The 18,799-nt window shown below is 43.3% G+C and overlaps 1 long non-coding RNA gene across 1 annotated transcript; it reads right to left on the bottom strand.

Annotated features, from left to right (window-relative positions):
* Positions 1 to 7,484: 7,484 nt before the first annotated feature.
* Positions 7,485 to 18,182, bottom strand: LOC106027473 (uncharacterized). The gene is made up of 3 exons (XR_002790951.2): positions 18,047 to 18,182; positions 10,292 to 10,508; positions 7,485 to 9,742 (listed from the first exon to the last, which is right to left on the bottom strand). It is a non-coding gene; the product is annotated as an uncharacterized LOC106027473 (long non-coding RNA).
* Positions 18,183 to 18,799: the final 617 nt, after the last annotated feature.

Genomic DNA, 18,799 nt, shown 5'->3' with positions numbered 1-18,799 from the left:
CTGTGGCTACAATTCCTGCTTAAAACAAAAGCCCAGACAAACTTCAGAGCCACAGCCCTGACCAATGCCAGCATCACCATATTTCTCTCAATATGAGAAAAAAAAAACAACAGATTTTTGGGATAAAATTTTTTTGTAAAAACAAACAAAAAATTAGTCACTTGCCCAAATCTGTTCACTGTCCTTAGAGAAATCAAGTATTGATTAATCATCCTTACCAAAGAGAATATTTTTATTAGTTTCTTATTTATCATTCCAGTGTTATTTTACAAAGGAAGGCAAATCTATAATCTTATTTCTTCCTTTTTTGTACTAAAGGTCACGTACTATATGCATTTAATGAGATGATACACTCTGCTCTGTGCTTTGCTTTCATCATTAATTTATTAGGATAACTACCAGCGCTCTCAGCATGCGCATGGGGCTTTTCCACATCCCTCTTTACAGCTGTGTAGTATTCTACAGGCTGTGTCTTTGTTTAGTCAGCCAGTACTCAGATGTTGAATGTGTGCGCTGTTTATAATTTTATAAATTGTGTCCTAGTGAATAGACTTATATGATACATCCTCAGAAAAGAGATTGCTGGGTCAAAGAGATACTACAGCAATATTTTTGGTGGATACTGCCTGATTCTCCTCCATAGGGGTTGTATGATTTTGTAACAACAAAATATGAGTGTGCTTATTTCCCTTCAGTCTTCCCCCAAAAATGCGGCGTCAGATGTCTGGAAACTTTTTGGCCAGTTGTTATAGGTGAAAAATGGCATCTTGATACAGTTTTACTTATATATTTTTTCTTAATAAGTGAAGTCGTTCGTATTTTCGTATGGCTTAGAAGGGTCATGTGTAGCTCATTCTTCCTTAACTTTTCACTTCCTATGTCTTTGTTTTGGTCATGGTTCTGGGATTACAGATTACAGATTAAGGTCCATCTCCCATTCTTGCCTCTCACCCCGAGTCTAGCTATGTCTTTCTGCCATCAAATGGCAAGTGAGTCAAAGCTCATGGTCACCCGTGGCTAAGGAATGAGCTAGGTTGAATGAGTTGGTGACTGCACCCAGTCAAAGCTGAAATCCATGGTGCAGCCCAAGGCACAATCAAGATGGAGAAAGAGAACCCACAGAATGAGAGAGACATCTGCAGACCATATGTATGTGGGAAGGAATTAAAATTCAGAATATATAAATCGCTCCTACCCTGCAACAGCAACTTCATAGATAACTCAGAGTGGACAGAGGAACAGACACTTCTCCAGAGAAGATATACAACTAACTAGAAAGCACATAAAAATGTTCAGCGTCATTAAAACCACGATTTGATGCATCCTTTGTACCACTAGGATAGCCGGTCTCTAATACATGGAAAATAACCAGTGTTGATGGACGTGGCGAGAAATCGGAACCTTACCATAGCACGGGAGGGAAGGTAAACGGTGCAGCGGCTACGGGAGTAGTGTGGGGGGTCTGAGAGGCTAAATAGATTTTCCCAGGCGCCGGCAATGCCACATCTGGGTGAGGACCCAAAGGAATCCAAAGCAGGGACTCACACAGAAAGAACCTGGCAGCATTAAATGTGCTATGATGTCATAACGATAGGGTAAATTGATTGGGTTAAAGGGATTTGCAAGACAGCAGGTACAAAGAGGTCTTTTTAACCTTCAAAGTGAAGATGAGATTCCGTGTGAAAGCTGCCTTCCCTGCACTAGAGATGCCACACGCTTACTGCTGAGGGGAGGAAATGGGGGCTGAAGGGATTCGGTACAAACAAACCTGGACGCACTCACCCCCGTCTGCCTGGCTCTCCTGTCTGACTGTCTCGGTCTGGTCATCTCACGTTTTCACATTTTACAACTCTTCGTGTAACTCGGCATGTAAACAACCGATCCTGACTGCTCCTTCAGGCCTTCATTCATTTTTATGTATTTATTTTGGTGCTGGGGATCCATCCCAGAACCTCGTGCATGATAAGCACATGCTCTGCACCTCAAGCCAGGTCTTTGTTTCTTCATCAGGCTTGATGCCACACAAAACTTGAATTATGCTTTCCTCTGGTTAATCTGTGTTATGTCCTTTTAATTCTCAGACCCTAAGAGGATGGGGTGGAATGTCTCTGCCCTTGCAAAGCCGAGTGTCTGTCAACAGATGAAAAAACAACATGGTATACCCATTCAGTGGAATATTACTCACCCATATAAAGGAGATGATTTTGACACATGCTGCACTGTAGATGAACTTTGAAGACATTAAGTGAAATAAGCCAGACACAAAAGAAGGCATGGTGTGTGATTCCATGCACATGAAGTATCTAGAATAGGCCATTTCCTGGAGACCAAAGCAGAAGAGGAGTTACCAGGAGTGAGGACTCGGGGAGGAAATGGTAACGGGGACAGAGTATCAGCGTGGGACGTGGAGCAGGCCCTGGAGACGGGTGGGGATTTGGCTGTACGACGGTGCCAGTGGATTTAATCTCATGATCAAAATTGTGAACACTTAGTTCTGTGCACTTTATCACAGTAACAATGTTTTGAAGGTTCAGGAAATCACCTAGAGTGGGGAGTCCCATCCTAATGACTGCACTCGTGGTGTCTGTGATCCCCACTGCCTGCACCCCCGGTAGCACTTGGCTCCTGAGGTTCCTCCCTGCTCCTGCCCATCTGTCTGTGCTGCACAGCTCAGCCAGGGCTGAGACGGGAGATGCTAGGATTGGTCCGGGCCTGGCATCTCAGCACCCCGGGGAAGGCGGTGGGGCTCCCAGCAAGGCGTGGCACCTTCACTGTGCACCATAGCTGGGCACAGGCTGATGGCTTCTGTAGGGAGCCTGCATTGTAAGGTACCGACAGACGCGGTGCTCTGGCCTGAAGTGTCCTCGGCAGAGGCTTGTTTATGCCAGAGCATCCCACTCCTGGGATTCAGCGTGTCTGGGCAGGGGCCGGGAATTTGCATTTCTTTTTTTCAAAATGTTAATTTGTTAGTAGATGTTTGCTGTACCTAAGGATTATATTTATCGTGGGGAGCTGGTACATGTACATACCACATCAGACTTCTTTATGCATCTCTTCCCCTCCCTCCAGCTCTCGGTCCTTTTCCTGTTTGCAAAAGCTCTATCCCCAGCCAGGAATGGTGGCACGAGCCAGTAACCCGAGCATTCAGGAGGCTGAGGCAGGAGTATTGCCACGAGTTCCAGGCCAGTTTGGGCTACATAAGCAAGCTCAAGGCCACCTTGAACTACATATTGAGACCCTGACTAAAAAAGAAAAAATCTACCTCAGTTTCCCATTGTTTACATTTTATTTTGCTCTTTGCTTTCTATACACTTTGAATTTCTCATGTAAGAGAAACCATGTGATATTTAAGCTTGTGTATCTGACTTATTTCACTGAACATTGTGGCCTCCAGGTACATTCATTTTCCTGCAAATGACACTAATTTATTCCTTATGCCATTGTGTATGAGCATCAAATTTTCTTTTCCATTCTTGTGTTGATGGACATAGCCCCTGCTTCCAAGGGTTAGGTATTGTGAGTTGTGCTTCTCTAGACATGTGTATGCATGTATCACTGTAACATAAAATCTTTAATTCTTTTGGGAAGATTCCTAGAAGGAGAATAGCTGCATCGACTGGAATTTCTAGTTTTAGCTTCTTGAGGAATCACCTTACTGTACTTCTAGCAAGTTCCCAGTGTGAGTGCTTCTGATCCCAGCTGCACTTTGAAAACAGAAGGAACACTGACCATTCTTTCTCATTCTCACATCAATAAAGCAAAAGCCATTGAATGAGACACTGTAACAGTATTTAGGCAGAAATTGGATTGAAGACAGTGTGGCTAGGATCAAATGGTCCAGAAATATATATCTCTATGGTCCTCTGAGTTTTGACAAGGTCAGGTCATCCAAATGATGGTGGATGTTGGAAGAAGGATAAATATGTTTCTCTTTTTTCTTCTCTCTGTCTCTGTCTCTCTTTTGAGACAGGGTCTCACAATAGAGCTTAAGCTGAGCTTGAACTCACAATGATCCTCCTGCTTCAGCCTCCCAAGTGTTGGGATTACAGGTGTGCACCACCACACCTGGCTTATTTTTTTAAACTTTTTATTCTTATTAGCACATATTTGCAGTAACATAATGATTATATTCATGGTGGAGGGTTGAACATGTACATAACACATCTCAATTCTTTTAATGGTAACCAGATAGGATAAGTGGGCAATCAAATGCAAAATAATGAAGTTGGACCCTGTTATGGTTTGTGTTTAGGTGGCCCCCAAGCCTCATGCAGTCATGGAAGCAGCTGAGTCCAGCGCTTGTGATTGGTTAGTCTAGTGGTGGTGTGAGTGTTGTACCCACTTAGGGGCAGAGCCAGCATACAACGTAAGGGGGGGTGAGCCGGGGGTTTAGCTCAGAGGAGTAAGTGCCTGCTTGGTAAACTCGAGGTCCAGAGTTCAATCCCCGGTACCAAACAACAACAATAACAAACAAACAAACAAACAATGTAAAGGAGGAAAGAAGGCTTGTGTTTTCCCCTTCCACTCTTACTACTTGTAACTGGCATGAACGGCTGGCCCTCAGCCATACCACCCTGCCTTGGAGCCAGCTGAGTATGGACTGAAACCTCCAAAAAACTGTAAGCTAAATAAACCTTTCCTTGTTCACTTTGGGTGTCTGATGTTTTGTCTCAGTGATGAAAGAAAAGTAACCAAGACAGACCCCCTTTCTCATGCACAAAAAAGTAACTCAAAACAAATCAAATACATATATTTAAGAGCAAAAACTACAAAATTCTCAAAAGAAATATGGGGGACACCTTTATGATACTGGATTTGGCCAAGGATTCTTAGGACACCAAAAGTGTCAGCAATAAAGAAATTATAGGTAAATTAGGGTTCATCTACATTAAAAACATTTTTGTGACTCAAAATCACATTAGTAAAGTGAAAAGATAACACTCAGAGTAGGAAGAAATATTTACAAATCATACATCTGAGAAGGGACTTTTCTCCGGAGTGTATGAAGAATATTCACAACTCAGTGGCAGGTGGGCAACAGGCCTGAGTAGACAGTGCTGCAGGGAAGACACACGAATGGCCAGCGGGCACACGGTGAGACACTCAGCATGGCTGGGGGTTCAGATCAAACCATTTATACCCATAAAGGTGACAGAAATAAAAATAAATGCTAACTAATATTAGTTAGGGAGTCGGTTTGATTTCGATGATGTTAAGATGTGAAAAAGAGTCGGTGTTCTTGTAATCCAGGATCTTAGGTTTGATTACATATAATGTGACTAGGGAAATGCCCTCCACCTCCCATGTGAGGTTGGGGTCTTTGGTCTGGGCCCCAACTTGCCCACTTCTCAGAGCACTAACTGAACTATTAGGACTGTGGTCCTCTTTGGCAGCTAACTCTCAAATTAGGAGGCCCAGCCTGGCAGCATTACCATCCCCTGAAAGGTCCTGCTGCACACCAAGGTTTGAGACCCTCTCAGTTAAAAGGACCATGAGGCCAGGAACCATCACTGTGTGCCTAGCACAGGGAGAGAGTCTGGCGTGGATTAGTGATCTACAGATATTTACTGAATAATTGGTGAGATGAGGCGACTTGCCCTGGAGAAAGCTTAGACTCAAGTGACATCATTCTGCCATGACTGCCTGGTTTACGGTGTGAGGTTGGAGGAACAGCCTACCCCAGGTGTCCCAACACCAGGGCTCAGAGTGGTCCTGGTGCACAGCCTGTTAGGAACCAGGCTTCAGGAGGTGGGCAGCTGCTGAGTGACAGAAGCTTCATCTGTATTTACAGCCACTCCCTGTTGCTTGCATTTACCACCTGAGTTCTGTTTCTCATCAGATCAGGGTAGCATGAGGTCCTCATAGGAGCGAGAAGAACCCCACTGTGAACTGTGCGTGTGAAGGAGTTAGACTTCGTGCTTCTTATGAGAATCTAATGTATTAACAATAGAAATAAAGCTCACAATAAATGCAATCCATTTGATGCTGAAACCATTTGATGCTGAAACCATCCCGCTTTTAGTACATGCTCAATATTCTTCTAATCTCTTCAAATATTTTTGATCCTGGGCTGGGTGAGCACACAGGTACAGAATCTGTGCCTCTGGAGGGCCAAATGGATACATACAACATTTTCAACGTTTAGCCAAAAGTTCCAGCTTTGATTACAATATGTGAGGCATCAATAGATAGCTTTTTTGGACAATTAGAAGCACTCAAGAATTGGGGAAAATTTAGACTTTATCAAACACCAGGGGGAGCTTTGTGAAGAAGAAAGTAAATCATACTGTTAGGCAAACCAACCCAGTAGAAAGGCAGATATTATTTACTATTATTGAAGAATAAATTTAAGGGCTACAGGTACAGCTCAGTGGTAGAGGGCTTGTTTAGCATGCTTGAGGCTCTGGGCTCACTCCCAGCAACACTGGGAAAGAAAAGAAGGAAGAAGGAGGGGAAAAAAAGAAGAAAGGAGAGGAGAAAGGAAAGAAAGCAAGAAAGAAAGAAAAGAAGGAAGGAAGGAAGGAAGAGTTATAACTTATATATAGATGTCCACCCAAAGCCTCGTGTGCTCGTAGATGGGGGTGTACGATCATGGTGTGTGATACTGGATTGGTCTACTGATGAGTTTATAGCTGAAGTGATGCTGGGAGGTGAAACCTGATAGGAAGAGCTGGGCCACTGTGGGTGTGGCCTGGAGTGGTTTGCATCTCGCCTCCACGCTTGATGCCTGCTGCCTCCTGCCTGCTGCCTCCTGCCTGCCATGCCATGGACTGTTTCTCCTCCACCATGCTGTCTGCCTTGGGGCCAGCTGCCTATGAACTGAAATGTCTGTGAACTGTGAGGTAAGATAGCCCTTTTCTCCTTTAACTTGTGGGTGTCAGGCATTTTCTCCCAGCAATGAGAAAATAAGACAGAAAGAAAGAGAAAAAAGAAAAAATAAATTCGTTACAAGTCTCTGTTAACTGAATTGCTATAGGGAAATTTCTTTCCCCTGGATATTATTATCTGGGCAGTCTTATGACCTAAGTAAGACAAAATCACTCCTTATACAGCAAAAAAAATAAAATAAAATAAGTAAATAAAAATGAAAATTTAAAGAAGACTTTTATAAAAAATGATGTTCTAATTTCCTGAAATAAGTAAGTTCAGTGAATCACAAAATGAATACATGGCAGCTACCGTTTTCTCTATATTTTGCTTAATAGTTTTAAGTTCTAATGGTGATAAAATGATAGGTTACCTTAGCAAACAACATTGCTCTTCCAGAATTTTGAGCAGCTATGTGATTTCAACACTGGCTACTTCAGTAATGATTGGGACATCCATGCTTCTTGGTAAGTCTTTGAGAATATTTAGAGTACATTCTGAAAAATATTCAGCACAATAGTAGGAAACCACTGCTGGGAATTTTATTGGGTCATTTTGGGAAGCAAAGGTTAGCAGGACAGAGGAAGTTGGCCTATATGGAAGGCAGAACACTGTTTATGGCCGTGCAGAGACCTGAGGAATAGCCTTCCTCAATCTCCCCACTCTCATTCCATGGTAGTTTTTGGAGATTTTAGGAGGAGGTCACAAGCTGAATTTTTTAGTGCTTGTGGTTAAACTCAGAGCCTCAGAGGAGGCAGATTTAAAGCTAAGACTTTCGGATCCCAGCCAGCACTTAGAAATATTGTAACACTAAACAAGGGGGGATCCAGAAATGTTCAACTGCTACTGAATAAATAAAGGGATTTTATTATTGTTACTTAACCCATTCATGCCTCTGCCTCCTGAGAATAGGGATTACTTTTTACACGCCGCCGGGTGCTTGGATCACATATGCACAGAGCTTTGCAGAGTGTCTAACGTGCCCTGTTCAAAGCCTTTTTTTTCTTTTTTCTTTCCAGTGAGTTTTTTCTAGCATGTGTAATGTTTGCCTTTGATGCTCCTGCCCATAACCTGCAACTATCTGCAATTCCCAAATCCCTGAAAGCTCTAAAAATCTTACACTTGTTAGTATAAGCTTTCAGAACTGACAGAAAGCTGTTGTGGGGCTTTTGGTCTCATTTGCTGTCAGTATTGTTACATGTCTGTGGCTGTAGGAATACTCACGTATTTACCCTTCTAAAAGACACAGTACTCTAATTTCCAAGAATCTCTGGCCTGGGAGGTTTCCAGGAAGCCACTGCAGGCCTGTTTCAACATGGAGCTGACACAGCCCAGGGGAGACACCAGCTTTGGGCTCACAGACACCTGGCTTTGAATCCGGCCTTTGTGACTCCTGGCAAATTGCTTACCTTCCCCAAAGGCTTGCATGGTTGGAATTGCTGTACCGTGTGCCCTTAGATTCCTGCGGCACACTCACAAAGGTGTCTTTCTCTTTTTTCTTCCTCACTGCTGAATAAAATTTGTGGGAAGCCGTGGGTCCCAACTGGGTTCCTACTCTGGGCCCAAGAGACCAAACCAGTGTCGCGTTAGTGTGGTCACAGGGCTTTGGTTGGTTGGAGGCAGGAGGTCCAGGGTGATTTAACTGGTGAAGCTGTAAGTGACTAGTTAACTGTAATGTCCGATTGGTTGACGGCTGTAGCCCATGAGGTTGCTTCACTTGTGTTTTCTGTAAATGCTGTGTGAGCACATTGTGAGTGGGGATTCTCAGAACCCACTCTGGTTCTGGGAGCTGCCCAATTTTGCAAATTCTTCTTTTATTAGCCCAAATAAACTCGAGTATATGTAATAGGTGTAGTAAGGAATTTTCCTTTTAATATCACCAACAACTAACTACTTTTGGAGATGGTCACCAGCCTGGCTTGCTTGAGGCCAGCCTGTTACCATGCACTCTGCTAATTACACCACGGGTGGATGGCATAGCAACCAAACTAGAAAGTTCTATGGCCTCTCAAGAAAGGAGAAAATGGTTCCATAGAAAGAGTCTAGCCTGTCTGTTGGTATTTGTGTTTCTTCTGACAGTCACAGAAGTCTCCTGCAGTAATTTCGCAAAGTCCCGGGGCCACAGGAAATCTGCAGAAAGTGCAAACTGCTAGCAGTTTAAGGCGGTGTCTATTTTAACCCATTTGCAAATGAGAACGGAAAAATGTGAAGCTGCATCTTGCTCTATCTCTGCTGGCTGCAGAAAAAGTCTTCACGGATTGGAGAGGCAAGATCCAAGGTCAGCCTTGGCCTGGGCTGATTTAATTAAGGAGGTAGCTTTTGGCCAAAGATTTTCAACCCTGGCTATGCAGTGGACTTAGCTGGTGATCTTCCCTAGAAATACCCAGGTCCTCTTGAAAAGTGGGTCAGAATCCTTGTGCTGGGTGCCCCAGGAATTAATGCTTTAAAAATCTCTCCCGATGATTCTCTATTCTGTGCTGCCATAGGTCAGTGAGGAGCTCCCTGGACACAGCTGGGAGCACTGAAAGAATAATGGTGTCCACGTGCTCCTCCCTGTTGGCTGGACTCTAACTGGCCTTGGTTGTGACGGCACATTAGAATTTTTAAACAAACTTCCTGAGTAAGTCTACAGTTAGAACCGCTTATCTGTGCGATCCAGATTTTCTCCAAATGAGCACTGTGCTTTTTTTTTTTTTAACGAGGTTGCCTGGTATTTTTATTAGAAATTCCAGATGCGAGCACAATAGTGTTCAGGTAATGCCACTGAAATATTTGCTTGTGATGGTGCACGCCTGTAATCCCAGCACTCGGGAAGCTGAGGCAGGAAGATCACCGAGAGTTCGAGGCCAGTCTGAATGATATTGTGAGAAGCTGTCTTGAAAAGAACAGGAAAACAGCGACAGTAACAACAACATAAAGTTTTGTTTGATTCTTTACTGAAAACTCACATTTTGGGAAAAATTCTATTTTTGAAGAACTTAAAATAGGTGGGGCATAGCTCAGTAAAAGTTGGAAATACAGTATAAATTCACAGCTGTGGATTTGATTACCTGCCTGAGTATTTTTCCTATTGCTAAGCATCACTATTCTCAGATGACTGATTTTCCTGACACTGGAAATTGGGGAAGGTACTTCCAGTAACCTTAAAGAAATGATTCACGATCAGCCAGGCGTGGTGGTGCACATTTGTAATCCCAGCAGTGTGGGAGGCTGAAGCAGGAAGATCACAAGTTTGAACCTAGTCTGGGCAATTTAGTGAGACCTTTTCTCAAAATTAAAGATTTAAAAAGAGCTGGGGATGTAGCTTAGTGTGAAGGCCCTGGCTTCAATCTCCCATATAAAAAATTTGTGATAATTTTTATTAGATCACAATGTAGATAAATACCATAAACATCACCACATAACCCTAGGCTTGGTTCTGTACCTGCTGTTGGTGACCAGAGGGACCAGGACTCCATGCATTGTCCTGGCCTTCAGGGCTCCCCATTTCCTGCGAGATTCTGTCCAAACTTCTTATTCTGGGGATTCACGCCTCACACTGCCAGCTGGGGCCATGCCAGGACCCCCGTAGCTCTCGCTGCTCCTGCAGGCCTCTCCTGGCTCCTGCACCTCTGCTACTCTTCCCCAGGGGGTTGCAATACCTGCTGCCATAAAATATCATCTCCTTATGAAGTTTCAGAAAGCTGTACCCCTCTCTCTGACCATACTTCAGAAGAGCTGAGCTTCTAAGTCCTGGGCCTGCATATCATTCCCAAAACAAAACAAAAAAAAAAACATTTACAGGAGTTTGGGGAAGAGGGAACAACTCTTGAGAGAGGGAGATTATTTTAAAATCTTACTCTTCCATCCTTCCTTCCTTCCTTCCTTCCTTCCTTCCTTCCTTCCTTCCTCCCTGGTCCTACCTTTCTGCAAATGCTCATTGAGGGTCTGCGATGTACTATTTCAGATTGGGAGATGCAACAAACATCTATTTTCATCTGGGGATTGAGAGGAGTATAGAAATGGAAAATTAAAAAATTATAAAGATGAATTTTAATAGGGATCAAGAAAATAAAACAGGGGCTGGGGATTTAGCTCAGCGGCATAAGCACCTGCCTTGCAAGCAGGCAGTTGTGAGTTCGATCCCTGGTACCAATAAAAAAAAAAAAAAAAAAAAGAAAGAAAGAAAGAAAGAAAATAAAACAGGGCAAAGAGAGAAAGCTGTTACGAAAGGGAGAGAGCTGTTACCTGCACAGAGGTAACATTTGGGCTGAGACATGAACAATGAATTGGCCAAAAATCTTGGCCAAGAGCATTGTGGGATTAGCATGGCGGCCTGTGCAGAGGCCAGAACATGTGTTCCTCCTCTTGGCCCAGCGCCTCTGCATCCAGCTGAAGGGGCTCTAGTCCAACAGACGTCCTCATGGCCTAACCAGGACCTTCCAGCCCTTCCTGCTCCCAGGTGAGAAAAGGAACTGGGACAATGCTAACCCAGAGAGGTAACCAGATGCTTTCTTTGCTCCAGACCCGTTCTGTCAGGACTGACCCAGAAAGCGCCGTGATTACTAACTAACCTGAGAACAACTATCTTCCCTCCACCCCCAACCGCGCAGGTCTCTAATTACTCGGGTTCCCAAGCCGTGCAACCTATAGGTGACTTAGGTAAGCAACGGAGACCAACAACAAGGCTTTGGTTTTTCTCCTTTTATTTTCCACAGCTTGTTTTGGTTTTTGTTTGCAGTGCTGGGTACTGAACCTAGTGCCCTGCACATACATAGTAGACAAGTGTTCTACCATTAAGCTTCATCCTCAGCCTCCGACAGAGTTTTGTTTTGTTTTGTACCAGGGATTGAACTCAAGACCTTGCACTTGCCAGGCAGGTACTTACACCTAAATCCCCTGCCCACAGAGCTTTAAATCATCATCTCATTTAAGCTTCCAAATGACGTTGTTGAATGCCCATCTTGAACAGATGTGGAGTAGCTAAGGGTCTGCCTCTGAATCTTGATGCTGGCGCTACCCGTGTGATAATCATGTGTTTCTTTGAAGGCTGATTCCTCTCAGAGGTGGCATCATCTGTCTCACAGGATCTTGGGGGGGGGGTGAGGTGCAGTCAGTGGTGAGGGCACAGGGGAAGTATCTGATTAGTGTATTTACTGCAATGGTTGAGGGGCTCAAGGGACAAAATGACAGGCCACTAGCTTTCCAGCTAGTGTCTGCCTATACCAGGCCAAGAACTCTTCTCCTCCAACCTCTGTGACTACAGAGACCTCAAACGATGAGTGGCACTCATCTGCTGCTGCCCTGATCTGCTAACTGTGTTAGCTATTTTCATTTAAGGCATTTTAAGTGATTTGTTCAATTTTTCTAGCCTTTTTATAAACAAAAATTAAACTATTGCACCAGTAGATTAATGTTTGTGTCAAGATGCCAAATTAGGGACAGGAAGGAACCCTCTGGGGTCCACTGTTGGGACCCAGAAGTACTTTTTGATGGACTTGGTTTAGGTAGAGTCTCCCTCAGGTCTTGGTGTTTTTCTGTGACAGAGAAATAAAAATGGCGGCACCAAGGTTCCTTGGCCAGTAAAGGTAGAGACATGGGTTAAGGTATCTTGAGTCATCTGAAGGTGCTTTAAAGTACAGGGGCATTGGGGCTGGGATTTAGCTCAGTGGTGCAGGTGCCTGCCTGGCAAGCGTGAGGTCATGAGTTCAATCCCCGGTACCAAAAACAAATAAAAACAAAAAACAAAACACCAGATAAGGGCATCCTGTGTTTAAGTAGGAACCAGCCAGGGGAGGAGCCGGGTGTCTGAGCAAGGTCTTTGCCCGTGGAAGAAGAAACAACCCAATCGGGAAGGTCTGGCTCCTTCTGGGAGTGCAGGGCTGAGTGCCAGCCTTGGTTCCTTGCCTGTGAGCTTAGGAGCGTCATGCAGATTCACAGCTCCCTGAAGATGCTGCCACCCTCGTTTCTGTGTCCCTCATGGCACAAGGATTCCACAGATGGGATTAAATCAAAGATCCTGAGAAGGGGAGATTATCCCAGATTATCTGAGTGAGCCAAATGTAATCACAAGGAGTTCAGAGGGAAGCAATGGATGTGATGATGGAAATCTAGGCTGGGTGACATGGCCATGTGGCAGGGAAGGCAGGCAGACTCAGGGCGTGGTGGAGGCAAGGCAATGGTCAGGCGTGTGGTGCATGCCTGTAATTGCAGTACTCTGGGAGGCTGAGGCAGGAAGAACACAAACCCTCCCTGGGTATTTAATGACCTAGCAGGACCCGCTCTCAAAATAACATTTACAAAATGACTGGAGATATGGCCTAGTATGAAGGCTCCGAGTTCAATCCCCAGTGCCCCCTGAATCCTCCACAGAAGATGGATTTAGCCTTAGCTCTTCCAGCAGGAGCACAGCCCGGCAGTGGGATTCAGCCCTGTTTTTAGCCCTGTGAAATGGATTCGGACTTCTGACCTGCTGAACAGTGCAGCAATAGACTCTGAGCCGTGGCACTGTGTCATAGCAGTGCTGGGAACTCACCGGTCATTGTCACTGATACCCCAACACCCCCTAACCTCATAGCCGCAGTCAGGCTGTGATGGCCTCTCCAGCCCAGGGCTGTTCTGGGAAGTCAGTCGGTCTTGGAATCAAGCCCTGCGTGTGGGAAGCACTAAGTTACCACACTACGTTAACAAGTGTGTCTCTTTGTTCCACAGGAAGCGAAGCTGTGGGAGAATTTCCAGCAGGAAAATGGCAGAAACAGATTTGCATTTGGGGCAGAGCCATAGGGCTCACATGTGGGGCCAGGAGGCAGAGAGCGCTATTCATAAAAGGGGAGATTTCCAACCTCGCTGGGCACTGTGTTTCCCAGCACTGGGAATTTAATCTAGGCCCTTGTGCATATGAGGTAAGCACTGTACCATCTAACTACACCACCACACTTTTTAAAGCTTTATTTTGAGACAGAGTTTCACTGAATTACCTTGGGTGACCTTGAACTTGCTACCCTCCTGCCTCAGCCTACTGAGTGACTGGGATTACAGGTGTGCACGTCCATCCTTAGCACTCATTGAGCATTTTTATGATGACTAATTAGACATTTTTCTCCATTGGGTTCCTGGTTTTGATCATGGGCCATTTGTGAAAACTACAAGTAAGGGATTCAAAGAGATAGACTAACTCCCTGGTAAGCAGCTGTGGCTTGAGCAAGTTGCAGCTGCCCCAGGGAGAGAACCAGCCAGCATCTCCCATGATCTATGCCATGTTGGAACTTAGGGCGCTGGGAAACCAACCAACCAGCCCATTTCCCTGGTAAGCACCATGAGCCTACTGGTGCATGGGCTGAAAATCAAACACCCCATCTGCCGCCCACTCCACCTTAGCAAATGGGAGCCAGAGGTCTGAGCATCTCTTGGGAGGTTGACCATATAGCAAATGGGGGGGGGGTTTCCTTATACCATCTTTTTGAAGGCAAATATTGTTTTGCTTTGATCTGATTAATTGTATTGCTCTATTCAATATTATGTTTTGATAAGTTCTATAATATTCTGTATTTCATTTGATTTTGCTACACCTGATTGAAAGAACAACTATCATGAAGCTAATGAGATATACTGTGGTACCTATTACTGTTTTCCCAGTAACCTGCTGTGAAGTTCTGTACCAGTTTCACAGCACTATCTCAACTGGCTTTGTTCTGTCTTGTTTTGTTGTATTTTACTACCTTCAAAATAATAAAAAATTAAAAAAAAACACAAGAAAGTCTAAGCAAGGATTTGATCCTTTGCAGTTCTTCCTTCCACCCTGTCTCTGTCCCCCTCATAGTTGGGACGCCTTAGTCTTTAAATGTGGACCTCAATAATACAGCATGGGGAGTCTCAAACAGAGGGAGATGAATTCTCTCATCCCAAGAAGAAACTAAGGTGAGAAGAACCAATCAAACATACAGTCCCAGTGCTATTACTGGAACAGCTAAAGGTTCAGTGCTCCCGCTGCAGCACCCAACTGGAGAAGCGGCGACTTACTGAGCCTTCCGAAATCCTGCCACTTCAACTCACTGGAAACCCAGTCACCCTGAGGTTGGGGTTGGTGAGCTGAATGGAGAGCTGAGCTAGTGGGGAACCTGCATTGACCTATGGTGAGTGACGAGTAAAACCATTCCACAGAGAAGGGGGCTCCAACAGATAACATTCTGGGACCAGGCAGGACTGGTAGGAACAAGGGGCAGCAGTGACTTCAGTCAGTTGTTCCCTTTCCGAACGGAATTGGTGGAGTGAGCTTGGCCTGGGTCATGTGACCTGGCTGAGACCCAATAGGTTATCCGAAATCAATTCCCTATGGTGGCAGTGCATGCTAATGCAGTGAAGGCCTCAGCAGGTTGACTGATCTGGAGCGGAGGAGCCACCATATGCTGCCCTGTTTGTAACTCACTAACACACTGCTGTGGGAAGGCTCACCTAGCCAGTGTGCTTCAGAAAAATTGTAACCAACAAAGAAAGAAACTGATGCCTTCTGGAAGAAACAAAAAAGATGGGAAGAGGAAGCAACAAGAAAAAGTCCCCAGGTCCCAACCCTGAGAACATTGACCCAGGACAGGTAAATACAAAGGAGAATGTGGATTGCAAACATGCAATATCAGACATGGCACCAGTGGACATAAAGAGATATCTTCAGGACCTCATAGATGAGTTCAAAAGGGAAATATTTAGCTAAGTATAGCAAGATATAAGAAGATTAATAAAAGAGATGCTAAGCACCCCTCAATAAGACACAGATAGAAGAATGAAGAACTCAAACGAGAGAACCATTTGATGAAGAATATTAAGAAAATATAGAATACATGAAGCAGATTTAAAGATATTACCAGGAAATTAAAAACTCTATGGAAAGATGGCAAAAGCTCTTGAAAGAAACTAGGGATAGATTTATCCAAACTGGAGGACAGTTTTGCAATGTGGGAGTATGAAAGGAAAAACTTTCTAAAAATAACAAGGAAACAAGCAATAACAATATAAAGGCTAAAAGACGACAAGAGGATCTATAACTTGAGAATAAAGAATGTGAATGAAGAAACAGGGGTACAAACAAAGGAACCACAAAGGCTAGTCACAGTAATAATTAAGAAAAACTTCCCAAACTTGGGAAAAGGAAATGATATTCTGATATATGAGGCATACAGAACTCCAGCCACCTACAACCAAAACAGAGCTACATCCAGGCATATAATAATCAAGATCCCAGAAATTCAATATAAGAACAGAACATTAAAAGCTGTTAGAGACAAGAAACAGATAGCCTATAAAGGAAGGCCTATCAGAATAACAGCAGACTTCTCAACACAAACCATCAACTCAAGAAGAGCCTGGAGCAAAATATTCCAAGCCCAGAATGAAAATAACCTCCAGCCCAGATTGATATATTCTGAAAAACTGTCTCTAGAAATTAGTGGAGAAACAAGATACTTCCAAGACAAAGAGGAACTTGGGAAATTCTTGACCACTGTATAGAGAATACTACAGGGCATTCTAGAGAGAGAGAAAAGTACTAGGATTCCAGGAACAGTGGCAGAGAGGCCTCAATGAATGGAACAGAAAACAGAATGAAGAAGACAAGTAGACAAACTGATGGCAAAAAAAGAGCATAACAGAAATGATGCAGAGAAGGTTGGTTATAATCTCTAATATAGATGGCCTTGATACACTAAATTTAAAAAAAAAAGAACCACACATAGAATAGATCAGGAGGTAGGGTCCACCGAGATGCTATTTTAGGAAATATAATTAACATGAAAAAGAGTACATGGACTGAAAATCAAATATGAGAAAACAATGCTCTATGTGACAGAGAACCAGAGAGTAATAGGGGTAACTAGACCAGTATTTGTGGATAGGTTGGAAAGACAGGCTTTAATAGGTAAAGGAATATAACTAGAGGTCAAGTCCAGGAGAGAGAAGGTTCAGAACCATGTAGCTAAATAGCAGGTTGCCCTCCCCACCATTTAAAACCAAGGCTCTTGGTTAGACCCAAAAATGCACTGTGTACCCTGGGGAAGTGAAAGGGGAGGGAAAGTCTTAAAAAAGATGGCAGAAGATATTGTTAATAGTGTATCAGGATTTAAAACTCACATTACTTGCACCACTCTGCTCAGATAGATTTTATTCTGTCCCAGTTTGTCTACTTGCGTTAGATTTGAGGGCACAGACAGCTATCCCAAAAACATCAGGGTATAGCACAGTAATCATCTTTAATTTCCTATTAACTTAATCTGGAGCCCTGTATGACTTATACTGTTTTATCATGATTGATCTTAGTTAAATCTGATTTGTTTGATTGTTGTTTGGTATCAACAGATTTTATTCAAAACTGATATGGTTGATAGTATCAAATCTGAGAGTACAGACAACTACACTGAGGATGACAAGACTCACTATGATACACATTCTGGTTTGATTACTGCCTGTTTTTGAAGTTTTATACTATATACAAAGTTGTGTTTTTATTAATACTGTTATGTAGTGATATATTCAATTATACTATGTCTGATGATATAGCCAATTCTATTGAAGTTAACAAGAGACAACACAGGAACTATGGTACAACTCCTTGTATAATGGTCTTATATGTCTTTTTCATTTCATGTGTTTATAGGAATATGTTTTGTTTTGCCTTGCTTTATTTTGTTTCTCCCTCTAATATAGAGAGGGAGACTCATGCATGTGTAGAACCTATAAACAGTTTATGAGAACTGATCTTATGACACATGATGAAATGAACAAATACTTTGAAGAAAAAGAGACACTAAAGTACCCAGTGCTGGAGTGTCATAATGTGAAACCCAGCAATAGTATTATTCTTTGTTCAGAGTGATATTAGCCTGCTTGGATTTGTTCAATCTCAACATAATTGAAGATATGGATAACTGCATGTATGTTTAAGTGTAGAGGATTGATAACCATATTTCTAAGTTTTTGTTGGATAGTTGAACAGAACTGGTTGCAGTCTCACTGTTTGAATCCCCACTTTATATGCTCCATTTTAGTATCTTGAATAACTATTTGTAAGAGGACAATCTGTAATCATCAACTAGTGATTTCTAGTGTTTATTTTTTCTATGAAAGTATGTATTATTTCTACCTGTTTTCTGTTTTGTTTAGTTTTTCTTTAAATAAAATTTTTAAAAAATAAAATAAATAAATAAATACAGACCTCAGCCTCTCTTGGCATCTGGTAAAATCCTTCTCCACCTGAGGGCCATTCTTCTTGTCAAGCAGCGTCAGGATTCCGAAGTTAAGGTGCCATGGGAGGTGACTCAGAGTGACAGGGGACACAAGGGGAAAGTCCTTTCCCAATCTAAATAAAGTCTCTTTTCATTGCTAAAAATAATGCAGGCTCCTCTTCCAATCTGCCTCCCTCCCTAAGTCACCACAGCGCAGGTGACACTTGAGCCTTGAGATTTGGGCTTTTTAAAGGCCTGGTCATATGCTGTAGGGGGGCACCCCGCACTGCTGGAGACTTTAGGGCTTGGTTGTAAACTGTGCGCTATTCTGGGGGCTTTTTTTCAGGCCTTGGAGGTTGTTGTTGTTGTTTGGGACACTGGAAGTGAAATCCAGGGCTGCTGCACTGAGCTTCAACCCCAGTTCTTTTCTTTTTAAATTTTTAAAAAATTTTGAGACAGAGAATCACTAAGTCACTAAGTTGCCTAGGCTGGGCTGGAACTTGAGATCCTTCTGCCTCAGCCTTCCAGAGTTTTAGAATTATAGACATGTATCACTGCACCCAGCTTGGTTTTCTTTGTTTGTTTGGTGGTTTTATTATTAATTCTTTTGGTTTGTTTGCTTTAATGTGTGTCTACTCGTTCCATTTCCCTGATGATCAGAACAAAGCCTATTCTTCCCTCTTTCCACAGTGACAGATGGCTGGGTCTCGGCTCCCACCCTCTGCCCTTCTCTCCTCCATCAG

This window comes from Cavia porcellus, unplaced genomic scaffold, assembly GCF_034190915.1.
Source record: "Cavia porcellus strain 051 isolate PalLab524CR breed Dunkin Hartley unplaced genomic scaffold, mCavPor4.1 scaffold_13, whole genome shotgun sequence".
NCBI lineage: Eukaryota > Metazoa > Chordata > Mammalia > Rodentia > Caviidae > Cavia > Cavia porcellus.
This window is presented reverse-complemented; position numbering and strand designations above follow the sequence as displayed.